Source organism: Canis lupus, chromosome 3, assembly GCF_048164855.1.
Source record: "Canis lupus baileyi chromosome 3, mCanLup2.hap1, whole genome shotgun sequence".
NCBI classification, from domain to species: Eukaryota; Metazoa; Chordata; class Mammalia; order Carnivora; family Canidae; genus Canis; species Canis lupus.
In genome coordinates, this window is record NC_132840.1 from 8,414,255 (window position 1) to 8,432,429 (window position 18,175).

Consider the following 18,175-nt stretch of genomic DNA (forward strand, 5'->3'; position numbering starts at 1 on the left):
CTCTGGAAAAGAGAGTCAAGCTGGTTGAATCTTCCAGAGATGAAGGGTAAGCCCTGTGTTTGTCCTCCTGGGTCATTTTCTTAGCTCCCTCTGCTGCTACTATTTTCATTAAGTCGCCCCGATTATAGGACAGAAGAGCCACAAACACCTCAGATGAGAGAGTTCTCTGCTCCTTTAGGGAGGAATGGTAGACAATGGGTTAATGGAATGAGCACTGAAAAGTGTGTAGTATAATGGTAACCTGATGCTAAGTTTATTGAAATCCTATCATATATAGCACCATGGGCTCCTCTTTCTTTATAGTTTGGCCTCTGAATTTTGATTGCAGCTAAAAGAGAGGACAGAGGGGTGCCTCAGTGGCTCAGTTGGTTAAGCATCTGCCTTTGGCTCAGATCATGATCTCAGGGTCCTGGGATGGAGCCCTGTATCAGGCTCCATGCTCAGTGGGCAGTCTTCTCTCTCTGCCCCTCCTCCTCCTCGTTCTCTCTCTCTCTCTCTCTCTCTCTCTCTCTCTCATTCTCTCTCTCTCAAATAAATAAATAAATAAAGTCTTCTAAAAGAGAGAGAAAGAGGTCAAAAAATAGAAATAGGCTGACTGCCTCAGACAAGCCTTCCCTGTTGTCAACTCTTTTACAAGGCTAACACAGCTGCTTGACCAATCCTCAGCATTGCAGGGTTAGGTACAGAATTCTGTCTCCACTCTCTGGGGTAACCAGGCCTAGGGCAACAAAACACAATTTCCCAAAACTCACAGGTACCCAAAGGAGCTATGTACAAGCATGCCTATTTGCCAATTAACAACAGGATGTTTGTCTCTGGCCGGATTACAGATGTGGTTCTTAGCTTAGAACCTTTGTGGTGGGCATTCCTTCCAAGTGGCCTTCTTACAGACACCTATGGATCACAAGTTAGCTTAGTAAGCAAAGATTTAGCACAAAGGCAATTAGATGTTTTTAAGAAACATTATCATTTAGGTAGGGTAGCTAGATTTGTTTCCATTCTCCAAATCAAAATGTCTAGAAAATCAGGATCAGGGCTTTCAAATCAGAGAAGAATCTCCTTTGAATCAGCTGGATGTGCCCTAAAAGTTCTTGTTTCTTGGCCTTCCTTTTTTTTTTTTCTTGGCCTTCCTTTAACCAGACTCCATACAATATACTTCAGATCGTCAGATTGGATATATTAAATGATTGGGTTAACTTACAACTTCGTTTGCATTAAACACATCCCCTTCTGAAGATATGTCCTACTGGATCACCTTGATTAGACTGAGAAACTCTAGTCTCAAAACCTATTTTCTCTGGAGTACTTGGGTGGCCCTGTCAGTTGGGCCTTCAGCTCAAGTCATGATCCCAGGGTCCTAAGATCAAGCTCCATGTAGGGCACCCTGCTCATCAGGGAGTTTGCTTCTCCCTCTCCCTCTGCCCCTTCCCCTTGCTGGTGCTCACTCTCTTTTTAAAAAGATTTTACTTATTTATTTGAGAGAGGGGAAGAGCCAGTGCAACCGCTGGGCCACCGGGGCTGCCCAATTGCCAATTAATTTGAATTATTTGGCAAGTGGCTAATACCATCTGTTCTTTCTTGATTCTGATGGATTCCATTTAAGAGAGTAACTTTTTCTGACCTTATTACCAAATTCAAGGGAAAGACACTATAATGTAATCCTCCTAAATGTGACCAAAATATTAAAAGTTTCCAAATTTATATTTATAAGTATATTTTATTGTATATTTTTATACATTTATACACATATATGTATAATAATTTCTATCCATCCTTGGGAAAAAACATGAGAATTAAGAACTTCAGGATAAGGGCACCTGGCTGGCTCAGTCAGAGGAGCAATGACTCTTAATCTCAGGGTAATGAGTTTGAGCCCCATGTTGACTGTAGAGATTACTAAAAAAATAAGTAAACTTAAAGAAGTTAAGGATAATAAAAACACAAAACTTAAAAAAAAAAAAGAAAAAGAAAGAGGCACGTGGCAGGCAGGTGGCAGGAACAATAGTGATGCCTCTGTCCCCAGGGCACATGAGGGTGTCTGGTTCCATGTAATCTGTAATAGCAATGTCCTTGCTTCTATCTCTGCCCTTCCTCCAGGCCACCGTCTCTCTGTTGCTCTTCCAGTCTGCTCCCTTATCTGTCACTGAACTTCCCGTGGCCTCTCACCTTTGGTCCCTTTCATTGACCAGCAGTCTGTCACCCAGACTCCCCTGGATCATCCACATGGTCCATTACTTGGCCTTATCCCACCTTCTCTCCCTTCTTTCCCTCCCTGGTTTCTTCCTCCTGTTTCCAGGCCAGCTGTCTACAGCTCCTTGACCTACAGAGGAAGGCCCTATAGCAAGAGACATGCAGGGGCCCAAAACCCTGGCTGCAGCCAAACTCCAGGTCTACTGCCTGAGCATCAACTGTTTTTGTTCAGGTGACATCCTGGACATTCTTTAGAGTCTCTGCCCTGTGGTTCTTCCTGGGCAAGTCCTCTGTTCCTTCCTTCTACAAGTCCTCTGTTACTTAATCAGAAATCTCCTGACCTTCACTTTGCTCCTTACCATCTCTCCACGCACATATGTGTCCGTACTTCCCAATACTTTCCTTTCTTCACCTCTCTCCTCCATTCCTTTACCTTTCCTGTAGTTCTGCTCACCCATAGGTATATAGGCCGAGGAGCCAGGGGGCTGGAGGTTAGCAAAGCAAATCACAGCATCAGTGACAGCCATTTATCGAGCACCTACAATGTACAGATGCTGTACCAGGCACAGAGAATGCAGCAGTGAGCAAAGCAGACTGAACCCCTACCCTCAGGGGCGGCTTACATTATAAGGGATGGAGAAGGGCAATAAATAAGATAAACAGTAAAGTAGACAGAAGGTCAAGTGAAGTTAAATGCTATGGAGAAAAATTAAGTCAGGAAAATGGATGCAGAGCTACTGAGGATGGGAGCTGTAGGCGTAGATCAGTTGCTTAGAGAAATCCCCCCCACCGCCTCAAGAAGTTGATATTTGAGTAAAGGTCAGAAGAAGATGAGGGAGTGACCATGAAGATATTTGAGGGAAGAGCATTCCGGACAGAGGGAATGGCAGGTGCACAGGCCCAGAGCTGAGAGCGTGTCTGGCAGGTTTGAGGACAGGCCAGAAGGCCGGTGTGGCTACAGCAGAGTGAGCGAGAGGAACAGGGACCTCTCCAAGCAAGGCAGGCAGCCATACACCTCTTTCTACCTGAAGCCCCCCTCAGCTTATTTTTGTAAAGTACTTTGAGACCAAATGGATGAATGCTGTAAAATGGGAAATGCATATAGCCCAAAGGAGTTTTGTACACAGTCTTTTTAAAAAAAAAAATTTATTTATTCATGAGAGACACAGAGAGGCAGAGACACAGGCAGGGGGAGAAGCAGGCTCTATGCAGGGAGCCCGATGTGGGCCTCGATTCCGGGACTCCGGGATCACACCCCAAGCCAAAGGCAGATGCTCAACCTCTGAGCCACCCAGGCGTCCCTGTACCCAGTTTTCTTTCTCTTGGTCAGGATGAAGGGAGAAGCCCCATCTCTTCCCCAACCCCTTCTCTGGGAAACAAATGTGTTGATCTGCCCTCATGAACCCCCGACCCTCACCCCCTGTCTGTGAGCTGGTGAGCAAATGGAGCCTTGCCTGCCACCTGCCTGTGATTCACAGGGCGCTTTGCTGTGGTGGATGGATGGCTAAGACATCTGAAAGCGGATCAGTTGGGAGGAATAAGTTGGAGGATGATTCATCTGACCTGTACAAAACCAGATTGGCTTCTGTAGTTTCTCTGCACGGAAATCCAGACTCTCAGCCAGAATGTCCATGGTCAGGGAGAGGGTGGGTGAGGGGAGCTGAGTGCCAGGTAGGCTGGGCGCCATGACCGCTCTTCCCTGACCAGGCCTGACCTGTGAGAGTCTGGCTGTGTCCTCCAGCAAGTTCTGCAGCCACAGACATTCTGCAGTCACATGCAGCCGGCTCACTGCACTGCGCACGTCTGCCTTGCATGCACCACTCAGCTTGGAACTGAGATGCTGCTGGGGGCTGGGGAGCTGTCTTCTAGGGAACCTGCTGTGGCACTCTTCCCTGCTGGCAGGGCTCACGGCTGCCTGCTGGCAAGAGAGGAGGGAGTGTAGACCCCCCGCCGTCAGCCCTGGAAGCGGCTGTGCCTACTTACTTGAAGGGTCATCCACTTTGTCCCTCTCATCAGTTCTCCCTACTGCCTCAGGAGCTCTGTACCGCCAGGAGGGCTCAGGGACTGTCCTCACTGCCCACGAACCTCTGTCATCCCTGCTGGGCAGAGAATAGGGAGATCAGTTGCTCTGTGTTCCCTTTCGTTTGGAAAGTCATTTCTGCATCCACAACCTTGTCTGATTCTCCCAACAACCTGGTAGTACAGGGAGGTGAGCTATTGTTATCTTCCTTTGGTGGGATGTGGCCCCAAGTCTCCTGGGTCTCAGGCGGACTCTTGAACATCTGTTAAATACCATATACCCTCTCTCCCGCCAGCCCCCCCCCCCAAATGAGTATAGAGCACAGTTTGGGAAGAAAACTCAGGGGTTCATATATCCAGGTGAGCCTCAGCACGTGTGTCCCATGAAGATAGAGTTTGATTTCCGCTGACATGCTGAGGGACACCTGCCACGACCCCTGTGCTTGCCCTGTGCCACCTCTGAGGATGCTGAGCAGTGATAGAGCCCTCAAGTAAGGCTACCTGGCTGCTTCTGTGTGTGTGTGTGTGTGTGTGTGTGTGTGTGTGTGTGTGTGTTCTGACTACATATGTCACATAAACTCTTACAAAATTTAATGCATATGTAACAAAAAAAGAAAAATATCCACAATTTCACCTCCACTCCTACCCCAGGATTATCTCTGGCATTTTTGTGTATGCCCCTTCAGATCTTTCTTACCTTCACACTTTTCTCAAATGAATACGTACATGTATTACTGCTTCCAAAAATCCAAATAGGATTGAACCATAAATAGTGTCCCACATATTTTTTTCTTAATTATATATCTCGGAGACACTCTCCTGTTCGTGCTCACAGCTCCCTCTCCTTTGCGATGGGCCATGTCTTCTGTGGTATAGGTGAGCTACAGCTGGTTTAAGTATTTGTTTCTTGATGGTCCATTGAGTTGTTTATAATTTCCAATGGTTCTTTGGGGATTCTCAACATAACTCTATGCATACTGAAGTGTTTCTATAGGATAGGTCCCAAGAGGTCTAAATATTGGATCACGGTGTTTTGAACATTTTTACTTTTTTTTAAGATGTTGTTTTTAAGTAATCCCTAAACTTAACGTGGGACTTGAAATCACAACCCCAAGATCAAGAATCACATGCTCTGTTGACTGAGCCAGCCAGCCACCCAGCTATGAACATTTTTAAGCGTTAGTATCAAAATGTCCACCAAAAAGTGTGTGCTGATCTACATTCCCGTACCCTCAGTTGACATTGCTTCAATACCCATGAAATAGAGGTTGAGCCTTCACCAGCAAAATGTTGACACCTTTCTCTCAAAATAATTCAAGGACTGGGCAATCTCCAGGGGCTGGAGTTCTCCATATACCAAAACCACCAATGAGGGTGCAATAACACACTTTGGAAGTACACTCACCAGCTTATTAGTACTCATCCTGGAGAGAAATCCTGAGCCCGAGCAGGTCTACCAGAAAGGATTCTTACCAGGGACACCTGGCTGGCTCAGCCAGTAAAGCACATGCCTCTCGTTCTAGAGGTTGGGTGTACAACCTACTAAAAGACAAAAACAATTTTTATCAGACTCTCAGTTCTGAGACTGTGCCCTGGGTATTAGGGTATACCCTCTCGAGAGGTTTGGAGTGTCCCTAGGATAAGGACCATGGTTCCCAAACCAGACTCAGGACATAGAGCCTGATGGCCCCTCAAAATATCAAGTTCATCTTATAACACCCAGAGTCAATGATGCTGTAGCTCTACATCATTGAACATAATACTTAACACTATAAAGAGCTTATTGTACTCTTCTGTGTGTTTGAGGTCTATACATCCAGTACATCCTCCCACTTGGCCTGTGAGGTAGGTATTATTATTATCCCTGTTTTACAGATGAGAAAAGTGAGGTGCCCAAGAGGCTAATTATTTGTTGCAGATTACATACCTGTGATAAGTAGCTAAACCAGTATTTGGACCCAGGCAGTCTGGCTCCCAAAACTAGACTTGTAACCACTGTGCTTTGCTTTGCTACCTAATAGTGTATTTCCAAATAGTGAGAAGGTGGGGGAAGGGTGTTCTTAATATAAGTGAGGCCAGGAAAGTGGTCCCTGCTTGTTTTAAGGGGACCACCTATGTCAAGTTACAGGACACTACTACTCCAAGTAGTGTCCTCAGACACCAAAACCCAGCCTCAGAACTTGTTTGATGTCTTGTGTTTAACCTCGTTGTCTGCCCAGCAGCTAGAGATGAGATCTGCTAAAACTCGCCAGCCCTCCTGCTCTTACACCTTAACAGCTTTCATAAATCGCTTATTTAAAGGCTTGTTCTTCACTCTGGGGATGACACCCAAGACTGCCTTCCTGAGAGCAGAGGAGGCAGAGAGCCATGTTGTGAGTGTGTGCAACACAGAAAATGTAGAAAGTCTTCCCGTACAATCCAATCAGAGCCAGGAAATGTCCCCTTTGAAGATTGGCTGTTGTTTTGGTTTGGTTTTTTTAGCCTTTCATCTCCTGGAAGCAGGGTTCTGGTTCTCAGATTTCATTTTCAGAATGATTACTATGGATCATTTTAAACGGTTATCTATTGCACCTATATTTCTTGCTATTAGTCATTGATAGCTCTATCCCATACCATCCCTTGAGAGAAAAACGAGACTGGAATTAACAGCCCTCTTTTGCAGAAGGGAAAAATAAGGTCCAGAGATGAAAGGTTTTGCAAACGAAAAAAGACAGAAGAAGAGGAGGTGTGAGTGCTCAAGGGCAGAGAAACTTGTTCCTCTATTCACTAGTTCTGAGGCTTAGCCAGTGAGCCAGCACCATCCTCCACCCCAGAGCAGCTGCGGGTGAGAGCAGTGGGTGTCAGCAGAGGGCAGTTTGCAGGGAGCTGCCGAGTTGCAGGAGCGCCCTCTCTGCTGGGGAACCGGGAAAAGCGGCGGGGCCTTTAAGTAGTTTATTAAATGATGTAAGATTTAATCTTCGCTGTCTGCCTTGGAGCTGAAGCCTGCTCAGAACGGTGCCTGGGTGGGGCTTTTCTGATGTGCAGTCCTGGTCATCACACGTCAAGGTAGCCTGGTGCTGCGGAGAACAAAACCACCTGCTCCACACTTCCAGAGTCTCTAGAACTTGAACAAATGTCTCTGTCCTCTCCCACCCCAACGTATAACACACACCTTTATCAGACCACGCACCACTTTCAAAACTTCAAATCCTATGGTGACCGTATTAATCCTAGGGACGGGCCAACCTGAAATTAGGCTGTCTTCACTGAAAGAATGGTAGTACTGATGCTTCAGAGAGCTGGGGGTGGGGTGGGGTGAGTTCCCCTCCCCAGCCCAAACTTCCCCCCAAAACTTTGAGCATCAGAGTTGGAGGCTCTTGCATCAGCCACATGGGTATTTCTCCATGACCAACGCCAAGACCAAGGGAGAGAGATGGTCATGGGGACTCCATGCACCACCAAAAGAGAGCAGCTTGGACCTGTTACCCTAACCTACCCTTGGAGTAGGAAAAGCCCCCAAAATGCAGAAGTTCTTTTGTTTATAAACTGAAAGCTAATCCAAGTCAGGTTTTGGCAGCTCTGTCCTTCCATTGACAAGGGCTGGCTAGTTTCCCCTACCCCCAGTTCTCCTAGAAAAGGCAGGCAGTACCTTTGCCAACAAAAAAACTGTCAATCCAATTCCAGGTATATTGCAGAGATGTAGGGACTGATCCTGCCCATCTGGTCCTGTTCTCCTCTGTGTTTCTCCCTGGCTCTCCCTCTTAATTTCCAGTTCAAATCAGTGCCCTTTCTCCTTTTCCTTTTTTACTTCTGGCTTATTAGCTCATTAGCTCATTGTTCATTTTTTAAGATCAGTTCATTCAAACAGGTGTGGCAGAGGAAAATGGAAGACACTTCTATACCCTGGAGCTCATCTCCAGGATTGGCTGGCTCTCCGCTGTCCTGGTGCCAGAAATGCACTTGCAAATCTCAGCTGAGGAGAATCCTTAGGATCTGTTCTCAACCTTGGATATATAATAGAATCACCTAGGGAATTAAAAAAAAAAAATCAAGCCTAGGGCTCACCCCCAGTGATTTTAATTGATCTGGGATAGGGTCCAGGCATTAGTGTTTTTTAAAAAGCTCCAAGGTTTTAAAAGTCTAATGTGCAGCAGCCAGATGCCAAAACCACTACTGCATTAGTTTACCCAGTGAGAAAAGAGTGTGTGTGTGTGTGTGTGTGTGTGTGTGTTTAGGGAGGGTTCTTAGCAAAAAAAAAAAAAAAAAAAAAAATCTGATAGTAGGCCATACTTCATGGGGGAAAGTCCTTCCCCACAAAGGAATTGATGCATACTGCCCCCACTCTTGGCTCTTCTCTAATTGCTTTTATGGAGGATCCAGCTTTGGGCTTCCTCTGTGACAGTGACTAATGATGTATTTCATCAAGAAAGAGGGGACACCTGGGTGGTTCAGTGCTTGAGCGGCTGCCTTTGGCCCAGGGCGTGATCCTGGAGTCCCGGGATCGAGTCCCACATCAGGCTCCCTGCATGGAGCCTGCTTCTCCCTCTGCCTGTGTCTCTGCCTCTCTCTGTGTGTGTCTCTCATGAATAAATAAATAAAGTCTTTAAAAAGAAAGAGGACATTAAAAAAATAAAATTAATTTAAAAAAGAAAGAGGACATAAAGCAGAAGTGCCAGCACATTTAAATACATTGACGTTGTAGATGTTATTGTAACAAGAGCCAAATGAATTTGGAACAAGGTTACCTTAAGCTATCTGTTCCCCTCCTGCTGATACAGCAGCTGGGACACTAGGATGGTAGACTGGGATTGTGTTCTACTAAAGTCCGGAAAGCAGATGTGTGCTTGTCCAATGAGCAAGAATGCATGTGTCCACTTTGGGTATAGTGAATTATGTGCACATGTGGGTGTAGACAGGCAGGTGGGTACTTGCTTGAGGGGTAGTTTACAATACCCAGAGGAGAACCCCCTCCCTGGGGCTTCCTCCAGCCTCCATGCGATGGTGCTGACATTGTCATTCTTGGATATACTTTTTTTTTTTTTTTTTTTTCAGTAAAAGCATTCTCTCAGAATGCTCATATGTGCACCTCCCTCCCTTACCCAGGATCCCCATGGTCCTGGATGAGGGCATGTATGGGAGCTGACACCAGCTGGGATGTGCCAAGGGCTATGTTGCCAGGAGGAGGACTTCTTTCACTCAAAGGTGCTGGATGAGGTAGCACAGCTATGCATACTCCCTCCTTCTCTGCTAAATTCTCTCAAAGGATCAGTGAGAAGGATTTAAACAAAGCAAATTACTCAAGTTTTGACTACTACTAATCCTATCTATATCCTGGCCCTCCCAACTTGAGTGCTTTTTTTTTTTTTCACACCCAGTGTGGGGCTCGAACTCACAACACCAAGATCAAGAGTTAGGGAGGGGTGCCTGGGTGGCTCAGTTGGCTAAGGTCCACCTTCGGCCCAGATCATGATCCTAGGGTCCTGGAATGGAGCCCCACATCAGGCTCTCTGCTCAGCGGGGAGTCTGCTTCTCCCTCTGCCCTTCCCTCAGTCCTTCCCCCTGCTCATGGGCTTGTGCTCCCCGATTGCTCTCAAATAAATATGTGCTACTGGCTGAGCCAGCCAGATGCCCCTTTACTGCTTTCTTTGTAAAGGGTTTCCAAACCCTTTTCACCTGAACTCATGTATGATATAGACTGTACCCCCACCTAGCCCCAGCTTAGAAGGAAATTCTATAAATTCAGGATTTATATCATTTAAAAATACCTTTTTGTTACCAAATTATTATACTTATTAATAGAAAATTTGGAGACTACCGAGAAAAAAGCAAAGAGAGAAAAATCTATTGTTCCACTACCCAGACAAACCTGATCCTAATATCTGGGTGAACTTCCCTCTTGCCTTTTAATTTATAGGACTTAAAAGAAGACAAGAATGTAAATGTATTCATTCATACAAAACAATTTTGTATCCTGCCTTTTTTTACTTAACGTTGCACGATAAGCATTTGGGTATATTCCTATGTTCTTTTCATGAACATAATTTCTAGTAGCTGTACAATATCCTAACAAGAAGGAGATTATGGTTGAAAATCACCTTTATATATATTTTTTTTTTTTCTGCATTCACCTAAAAGAGGAGAGAAAGGGAAAATGGCTGGGAAGAGCTTTTGCTGCTCAGGATTCCAAGGAAAGCATCTCCAGATCTGGTTTGATATTCGGTTATCGTTCTGGTGTGCCCTCCTAATCCTGACCTTCAAGCCAGCATAAAAGAACCTGGCCCCTTGGTCGGGGCTGACTGCTCTGCCGCCAGCAGAGCAGAGGCCCCTTAATTTGAAATGAAAACGATTTTCCCATCCCAGGAGAGAGAGACAGAGAGAGAGAGAGAGAGAGAGAGGCTGGAGTTAAAATCCCCCATTGTAGCTGCAGGACAGAAGAGTCCTTACACCTGCTTCTTCAAACATAGCACCTAGGAAGGGTACTGATTACAGAGTACTTGGCGTAAGAGGGGCAAGCCATGAAAGGTAACTTTGTCGGCTGGTAGCCGCCAGGCTGTAGCCAAGGCACACGGTTTCCACTTTGAATTATGTATTAACCGGTTGCAGATGAAGCTGCCTTGAGGAGGACGCCCCGTTTAGTCAGCTGGGGGACATAACCTGCTATTCGGTGGAGGCCAGTTTAAATTCACCTTGATTAGCTTCAAGAGCTTTGGGTTGTGGTCAGCCCAGGGAAGTTGCTGGGACGGAGCCTGGGGGTGGCCTGGCTGCCGGCCCCTTGCTGTTGCTGCTGCGGGGGAGCACTGCAGCGGGAGGTCGGCGTGGGGGGCGCCTGCAGGGGGGGGCGCACTCACCGGGAGGCCAGGCCAGGCAGCAGGGGGTCAGGGCTTCCAGCCCCAGCCCAGGGAGGTGGAGTGCCTGCCTCCCCTGCTGCATGGTGTGGGCGCGCTTCACAGGTCTGAAAATCACAGGAAGGCGAAATCTTTGTGGAACCGTCAGCTGCAGGGACCCCAGACCCTCCAAAGTTGGAGAATGGCCCTCTCAACCCTCCAGGCCGCAGACGCCCTTCTCTTGATTGTTCCTCCGCTTGGACCCTCACTTGTGCCCAAGCGAGTGACACCACCTGCCTTCGGCTCCACTTCCTGAGGCCAGGGCAGCGCCAACCATGGGGGCACGACCCCCCCACCCCATGCCCCGCACCACTTTGCTCTGGTTATGGGCTTGTTAACAGGCCCCTACACCTGTTCCCGTGCCTGACCACCCCCCACCGCCGACCCAAACCATAGCTCAGCTGTCCCCAGACAATACTTGTAACTTATTCCCACCTTGCTTGGACTTCTTCAATCGTTCCCCATCATTACCAGATGAAATCCAAACTCCTTATTCGGTCATTCAAGGCTTCCAGAATGCCCTCAGCATCCTCTCCCTAAGTTGCTAAAATTCATCAAGCACTCCTTTTTTTTTTTTTTTTTAAGATTTTACTTATTCATGAGAGGCAGAGGCATAGACGGAGAAGCAGATGCTCCTGGGGGACCCCCATGTGGGATTCAATCCTACGACCCCCAGGATCAAGACCTGAGCCAAAGGCAGACGCTCACAGCTGAGCCACCCAGGTGTCCCTCGTCAGGTGCTCCTTATAGCAGGTACCGTTGGAAGTGCTGCAGTGTAAATATTTTTTAAGATTTTAGTTTGTTTAAGTGATCCCTACACCCAACTTGGGGGTCCACCCACCCGGCGCAGAGATCAAGAGTCACATGCTCCACCGACAGAGCCAGCCACCCCGTCACTGTAAGTTTCTAGTTTCATCCAGGCCTCTCTTCGTCATTCTTCAAACACACCTCATCCACTCCTCTACCTACTCTTTGTTTTGTTTTGTTTTTCATTTTAAAGATTGATTGATTTATTTGAGAGAAAGAGTGTATGTGTGTGTGTTAGTTGGGGGAGGGGCAGAGAGAGAATCTCAAGCAAACTCCTCTCTGAGCACAGAGCCCAATTTTGGGTTCTCTGTGTGGGGCTTGATCTCACGATGCCGGGGAGATCAGGACCTGAGCCGAAACCAGGAGTCGGGCGCTCAACTGACTGAGCCACCCAGGCATCCTGACCTGCTCTTGTTCTTAAGCTCTTCTTCCCACCTAGAATGTTCTTGTCTTTCTACTTAGCCTAAGTTCTCCATGAAATTCTGCTCAGCCCATTCCAGCTCACAGAGCTCTCTTTCCTAAAATCCTCAAACTCTTCTAGTTGGATTCTCTCATCAGCATCTAATTGTTTTTGTAGTTTTATGGTTTTATTAACACAAATATGACACGCACATAAGCTGTCTATTCATTTTCTTCGCTACGCAGCCTGGCACTGGGATTAGTGACTCTGATGGCCAGCTGGGCTGCTCTTTCCACAATGGCTTTGCGGTTCTTGGAGGATACATTGTGAGCAATCTCTGCACAATAAGATTTGTTGCACGTCAGCAGCACTTCAAGCTCCTTGACGTTGTGGACCAGGAACTTCCGGAAGCCACTGGGCAGCATGTGCTTTGTTTTCTTGTTGCTCCCGTAACCAATGTTGGGCATCAAGATCTGGCCCTTGAATCTTCTGCGTACCCTATTGTCAATGCCTCTGGGTTTCCGCCAGTTGCGCTTAATTTTGACATATCGGTCTGACTGTGCCGGATGAACTTCTTGGTCCCCTTTTTAGCGATCTTGGGGTTCACCAGAGGTCTGAGGGCAGCCATGATGCCCAGCAACCGATGGCTGCCACCTCCGCCTCAGCATCTAATTATAAAGTGCCTTGAATGGTGACAACTTTTCAAGTGTATCGGTCTTCAAAATGGATAACTGTCCAGGTGGCAGGGACCAGCCTGAGACTTCTTGGCGCCAAAGCATCATCCCCTTCTCAGAGCTGGTCTTCAGCATCTGTTAAATGAATGTTGAAACGCAGCACGCATTTTCTACTACTGAGCAGGAATAGGGAGGCTTATCCTCCGGAACCCATGTAAGAGCCAATTCAGCAACATCTGAATTCACATTTTTAAGTGGGTATGGGATTAGTCCTATTCTTAAATCCCCAGTGGTAAGCAGAGATAAGCGTGAGCTTTATTGTATCAGCCCCTTAAAGATTCCCCTTCCCTCCTCCCCTTGAAGAGATGAATGCAAATAGGGCACCGCAAACTGGATGTTAATTACGGGCAAATCCTCCCTGGCATGGGCTCCCTACAAAGGTAAGGACTCTCCTTGCTGCCTGATAACATAGGGTCGCTGGCCCTGCAGATCAGAAAAAGAGAATTGGCTTCTGGGGGAAGCCGTCAGGGGGCCAACCCAGTTGGTATGGGCAGAGCATTTACTGTTCTCATGACGTTGCATCGAGGCTTGCTGTTCATTTCGGAGTTTTTAATTGACTAGCCCACCACCTATAGAACTCCCTGGAGCCAACTGAGTGAGGTAGGCGATAAGCCCATGGGACAAAGCCTTAGAAATTAACTAGGCATGAGACGATCCTAGAACGGCCCCGGGAAAACTTGCTCCCAGAGAAGTCATGCTGCTGGTGTGTCGAGGGCACACGGGATCTTTCCAAACAGGCTGCTCCATCCTTCAGCTTCTAAACACGTCACTTACAGGCGGCTGGTTGGCTGTGTATGACTCACAGACCCATTTTGCCTGGCCTGTAGACTGTTCTTTTTTTTGTTTTTTCAATATTTGAATTAGTTGCCAATACTTAAAAATTAGGAGATTTCATATAAAAATCTGTATTTCTTGGGCACCTGGGCAGCTCAGTTGGTTAAGTATATGACTTGACTTTGGCTCTAGGTCATGATCCCCGGGTCCTGGGACCAAACTCCTCATTGTCCAGCTCCCTGCTCAGTGGGGAGTCGGCTTTCTCCCCTTCCCTCTGCCCCTCCCCATGCCCCTGAGCACTTGCACTGTCTCTCAAATAAATAAATAAATAAATAAATAAATAAATAAATAAATAAATAAATCTTTTTAAAAAATCTGGATTTCTGATTTATCTTGACAACACAGCACCTGTGCCATTCTTCCAGGGACATCTTCAAATGGGACGTTCACTCCCACCAGGCTGATTCACTCATTTTTGTCCCCATTTGGCCCCTGCTTGTTTTCCCTGATCTAAAATGTTGCAGATTGCAAATTCGGGTAGGAGGTAGGGTCGGATAGCTCTTCCAGTGTCGGGCAACTCCAGGCTCTGTAAAGATGCCCCTAGATGTGGAGAGATGGCCCAGGGCTCTAGGGAGTCCATAAAGGTTTTGAGACAAGGCATTCTTCATTGACACTGATCTTGAATTTCCAGTCACCGAGCATCGCATCCTGGAGGAATGAGCTTGTAGAATCCAGAACACTGGCAAACAGATGCCCTGCTCTGGTTGAGGATGACTGGAGCTAACTTTCACTGAGCACCTGCTCTCAGCCAGTCTCTTCAATTCTTGTAACAACCCTGTCAAATACTCAGTCCCATTTCTGGGAGGAAGACTGACTATGAGGTTAGTGCCACACAGCTGGTGTCAGAACTGACTCCGAAGCATTCCTCTCAACCAAAGACTTCTCTCTCCACCTGTGCATTATTAGCTCTTCTTAGGGCCTCAAGTTCAAAACATATTCTCATTGTAGAGCCAATGCTGGTTTTTAAAAACACACACACAAAAAAGGACGCCTGGGCGGCTCAGCGGTTGGGCGGCTCAGCGGTTGAGCGTCTGCCTTCAGCTCAGGGCGTGATCCTGGGGTCCTGGGATTGAGTCCCCACATCAGGCTCCCTGAGTGGAGCCTGCTCCTCTTTCTGTGTCTCTCCTGAATAAATAAACAAAATCTTTTAAAAATGCATTAAAAAACACACAGAAAAGAATACTTAAATCGTGTAGCATATCAGTGATGATTTTTCTAAAGGCAACGTGTGAAATGATTTGATTTCTGTAATGCAAGGTGGGAATGGGTGGAGTAGAGTCTTTCCCCGGGGTCTTTGTTTGCCTGGGGGACCCAGCAGTGAACTCTGTGGCCTAGAGTGACTGAGCCTGGCCCGGCAAGTCCCAGAGCCCCTAAGATTTCTGAGAGGCAACTCGAGTTCCTATAAATTTGTTGCAGCTTGGGAAGAAGTGATGGAAATTACCTCAGGTGTGTTCGGAGGACATGTAAATTCATTTTTTACTAGTCTTTAATTATATCTCTTCAAGGTTTTCCCAGATTTAGAAATCGGGTTCCAATTCAACTGGTTCTAACTTCTTCTGCTTACAACTCCCCACCTTCCCTTGGACCCCATCCAAGTCCAGCACCAGCTTTTAGGGACCTGGAAACCACTGGCTATAAGGTCAGTTGGGAATTCAGAAGGAGGTTATGGATGTCGGAAAAAAAGGTGCAAAAAAAAAAGGGGAGGAGGAATGGGTTTTGGCTTTAAGACACCGGAACTTCCAAGGTTCCTGCAAAACCATTTGGAGCTTTTGCAAACCCTTAAAGTCATCAGCGCCCCACTGCGGAATCCAAAGCTAAGCTTGTCACAATTGTTAACACCTTCTTTGAACAGTCTTTTTGTATTTGACAATTATACTCTTCTGCGCTTTTTTTTTTTTTTTTTTTTTTGCCGGCAGGAAGGTTCTGCTGTCTCGGTTTTAGGGAGCACCCTCTACAGCGAACAGCCCTCCGCGTGCCGCAGTCTGGGGGAGCTTCCCACCGCCGCGGCCGTTTTGCAGAGTGAGTAGATTTCGGGGTCTGAAAGCCGGGCGCGGGGGGGGGGGGGAACGGCGAATCAACCGCTCCGGAAGCCCCGGGGTCACCCCGAAAGTTAGGGCCGCTTCGGGTTCCGCGGGAGCACCGCGACGTCCCCCCGGCGGCGGCCGGCCGAGCCCCACCTGCCGGCGCAGGGCCCGCACCCGGAGCCGCGTGCACGCGGCCGCCCCGTCCGCCGAGCGCCCGCCGCGTGCGGCTCCCTCCGACCGGCCAGCCGGGGTGCTCCTGGCGGCCCTCGGGGGCGGGGGGCCCTCCCGCTCTTCCCAACTTTCCGGGCCCCGGGGCCGGAGGAGGGCGCCTCCCCGGCGGGGGCGCGCCCGCTACTTAAGGCGGTCGGCGGGGCGGGCGCTCGCCAGTCGGGGCGCGGCGGGGCGCGGGGCGCGGGGCGCGGCGGCGGCGGCGGCGCGGGAGGAGGGGCATGGAGCGGCCGCGGGCCTGCTGAGCTCCGGAGCGCGGCGGCGGCGGCACGGTGAGCGCGGGCCCGGCCAGCCGGCCACGGCCAGGGGCGCGCCGCGCGGGGGCTGCGGGGCTGCGGGGCTGCGGGGCTGCGGGGCTCCCGGGGGCCGCGCGTCGCGGCCGCGGCGCCGGGCGGGCGGGGGGCTGCGGGGGGCTGCGGGGTCCCCGGCTCCCGGCCGCCGTGCCCGCAGCCCCCTCCCCGCTGACCCCTCCTCCCTTTCTTCCCGCAGCCTCTCCTCCCTTCCTCCCTCGCGGCGTGTTTTGTGAGCGGATTAGGGGGCGGCCGGCGGTGCGGGGCGCCAGGCTGGGCCGACCCCCTCCCCCGCCCGGGGCGCGCACCTGTCGGCCCCAGATACGGGCGCCGGGCCCTGCGGGTGTGCGGCCCGGCCTCGCCGCGCGGCCGGCTGGGGTGGGGGCGGCCGGAGCCCCCGCCCCGCGCGCAAGTTTGCGTCCCGCCGCGTGCGGGGCTCCAAGCGGGGCACACCTGTCAGCTGCAGAGGCTGCCCGCTGGCGGCCCCGCAAAGTTTCGGGCGAGGGCTGGCGGCGTGCGTCCCCGGCTGGGGGTGCCCCGCCCGTCACCCGAGGGAGGCGCCTTAGGGGTCGCCCCAGCCCAGTGCCCTTGAAGCCGGGGCGCCCCGGCCTGCGGGGACCGAGCCGGCGGGGAGAGGGGGCGTCGGCTCGCGGGCAGGGCGCCTCTGCGGGGCCGCGGCGGCTCCCGGCGGCTCCCGGCGGCTCCCGGGGTCCGTGCCCGGCGGGGCGGGGGCGCCGGGGTCGGGCGTCCCACGCGGGTGCGCGGCGGGGGTCCTGGGGCGGGGAGGAGGGGCCGGCGACACGGGCTGCGCCTTTGTCTGCGCGCTCACCGTGCCAAGGTAGCGGGGCCCGGGAGCCGAGCGCGCGCGGCCCGGCGGGTCCCCGCCGTGTTCCGGTCCTTCCCGCGGAGTCGTGGGAAACCGGCACGTGGGTGTGGCCGGCGCCGCCTTTGCCGGAGGCGAGGCGAGGCGCGGGCGCGGGCGAGAAGCCTGGCGAGTGCCTTCCGGGCTGCGAGGACCTGGCGGGCACCGCCTCCGGCGCTGCACCGAGGCGGGCTCCGCCCGGGCCTCTCGGGGCGCAGGTGGGCAGCGGAGGCCGGCGGAGCCCCCGCGGCACAGGTCTAGAGGGGGCGGGGCGGGGGCGCCCCCGGAGGGGGTGAGGGCCCGGGGCCCCTGGGCCGCAGGCGCATGGGGGGGCTACCAGGGACGGCGGGGAGCCCTGCGGAGGAAGCAGGCTCCCAGGAAGGGGGCAGAGCGCCTGGAGGCCCAGCTTCCCGAGGAGGCGAGGCTGCCAGCAGCACCCTCCGGACCCGGGGACCCGGCTGGTGCCTGACCCTCCGACTTGGGCGGTGACTGCGTGGTCCTCACCCGCTCTGTGGCAGGTGGGGGGGGGGGGGGCGGGACGGGCACTGCTCCCCTGGCAAGAAGGTGCATTTGTGTTGGAGTGGGGCTTAGGGGCCGCTTCCAGTAAGACCTGGAGTGGGAGCAAGCTGGGAAGCGGACCCCGTTGTCTGTAGAGGGTGGGTGGGTGGGGTTGGAAATGGGATTCTCCAGATGGGGCAGGTGGCAAAGAGAGGAGGTGGGGGAGAAGGCCTGGGTCAGAGGGGAGCGGGGAGCTGTCCTCATCAGCCCCTCCCCTCCTCCCGAATCAGCCTTCCTACTTGGGGGTCCTTCAGGGCAGGAAATGCTTCTAATTTCAGGGAAATTATTTGCCTGAGACCTAGGAGCAAGAAACCATTAGAATCACCCCCCCACCCCCAGGAGGACACCGAGTCTCCCCAACAACTC

The 18,175-nt window shown here is 50.8% G+C and overlaps 1 protein-coding gene and 1 pseudogene across 3 annotated transcripts in view; one reads left to right on the top strand and one right to left on the bottom strand.

The window, feature by feature from the left end:
• The first annotated feature begins 8 nt into the window (after nt 1–8).
• The window catches only part of HAS3 (hyaluronan synthase 3), a 29,391-nt gene continuing 11,224 nt past the window's right edge, over nt 9–18,175 (top strand). The window contains exons 1-2 of one of the 3 annotated variants that reach the window (XM_072816465.1): nt 9–46; nt 15,764–15,866. The gene's annotated coding sequence lies outside the window, so the exon portion shown is untranslated. Of the gene's footprint in view, nt 47–15,763; nt 15,867–16,307; nt 16,372–17,368; nt 17,470–18,175 lie in introns of those variants that run through there. The other 2 variants (XM_072816468.1, XM_072816477.1) reach the window with 2 other exon arrangements.
• LOC140627916 (large ribosomal subunit protein eL32-like) lies at nt 12,446–12,922 on the bottom strand (annotated as a pseudogene).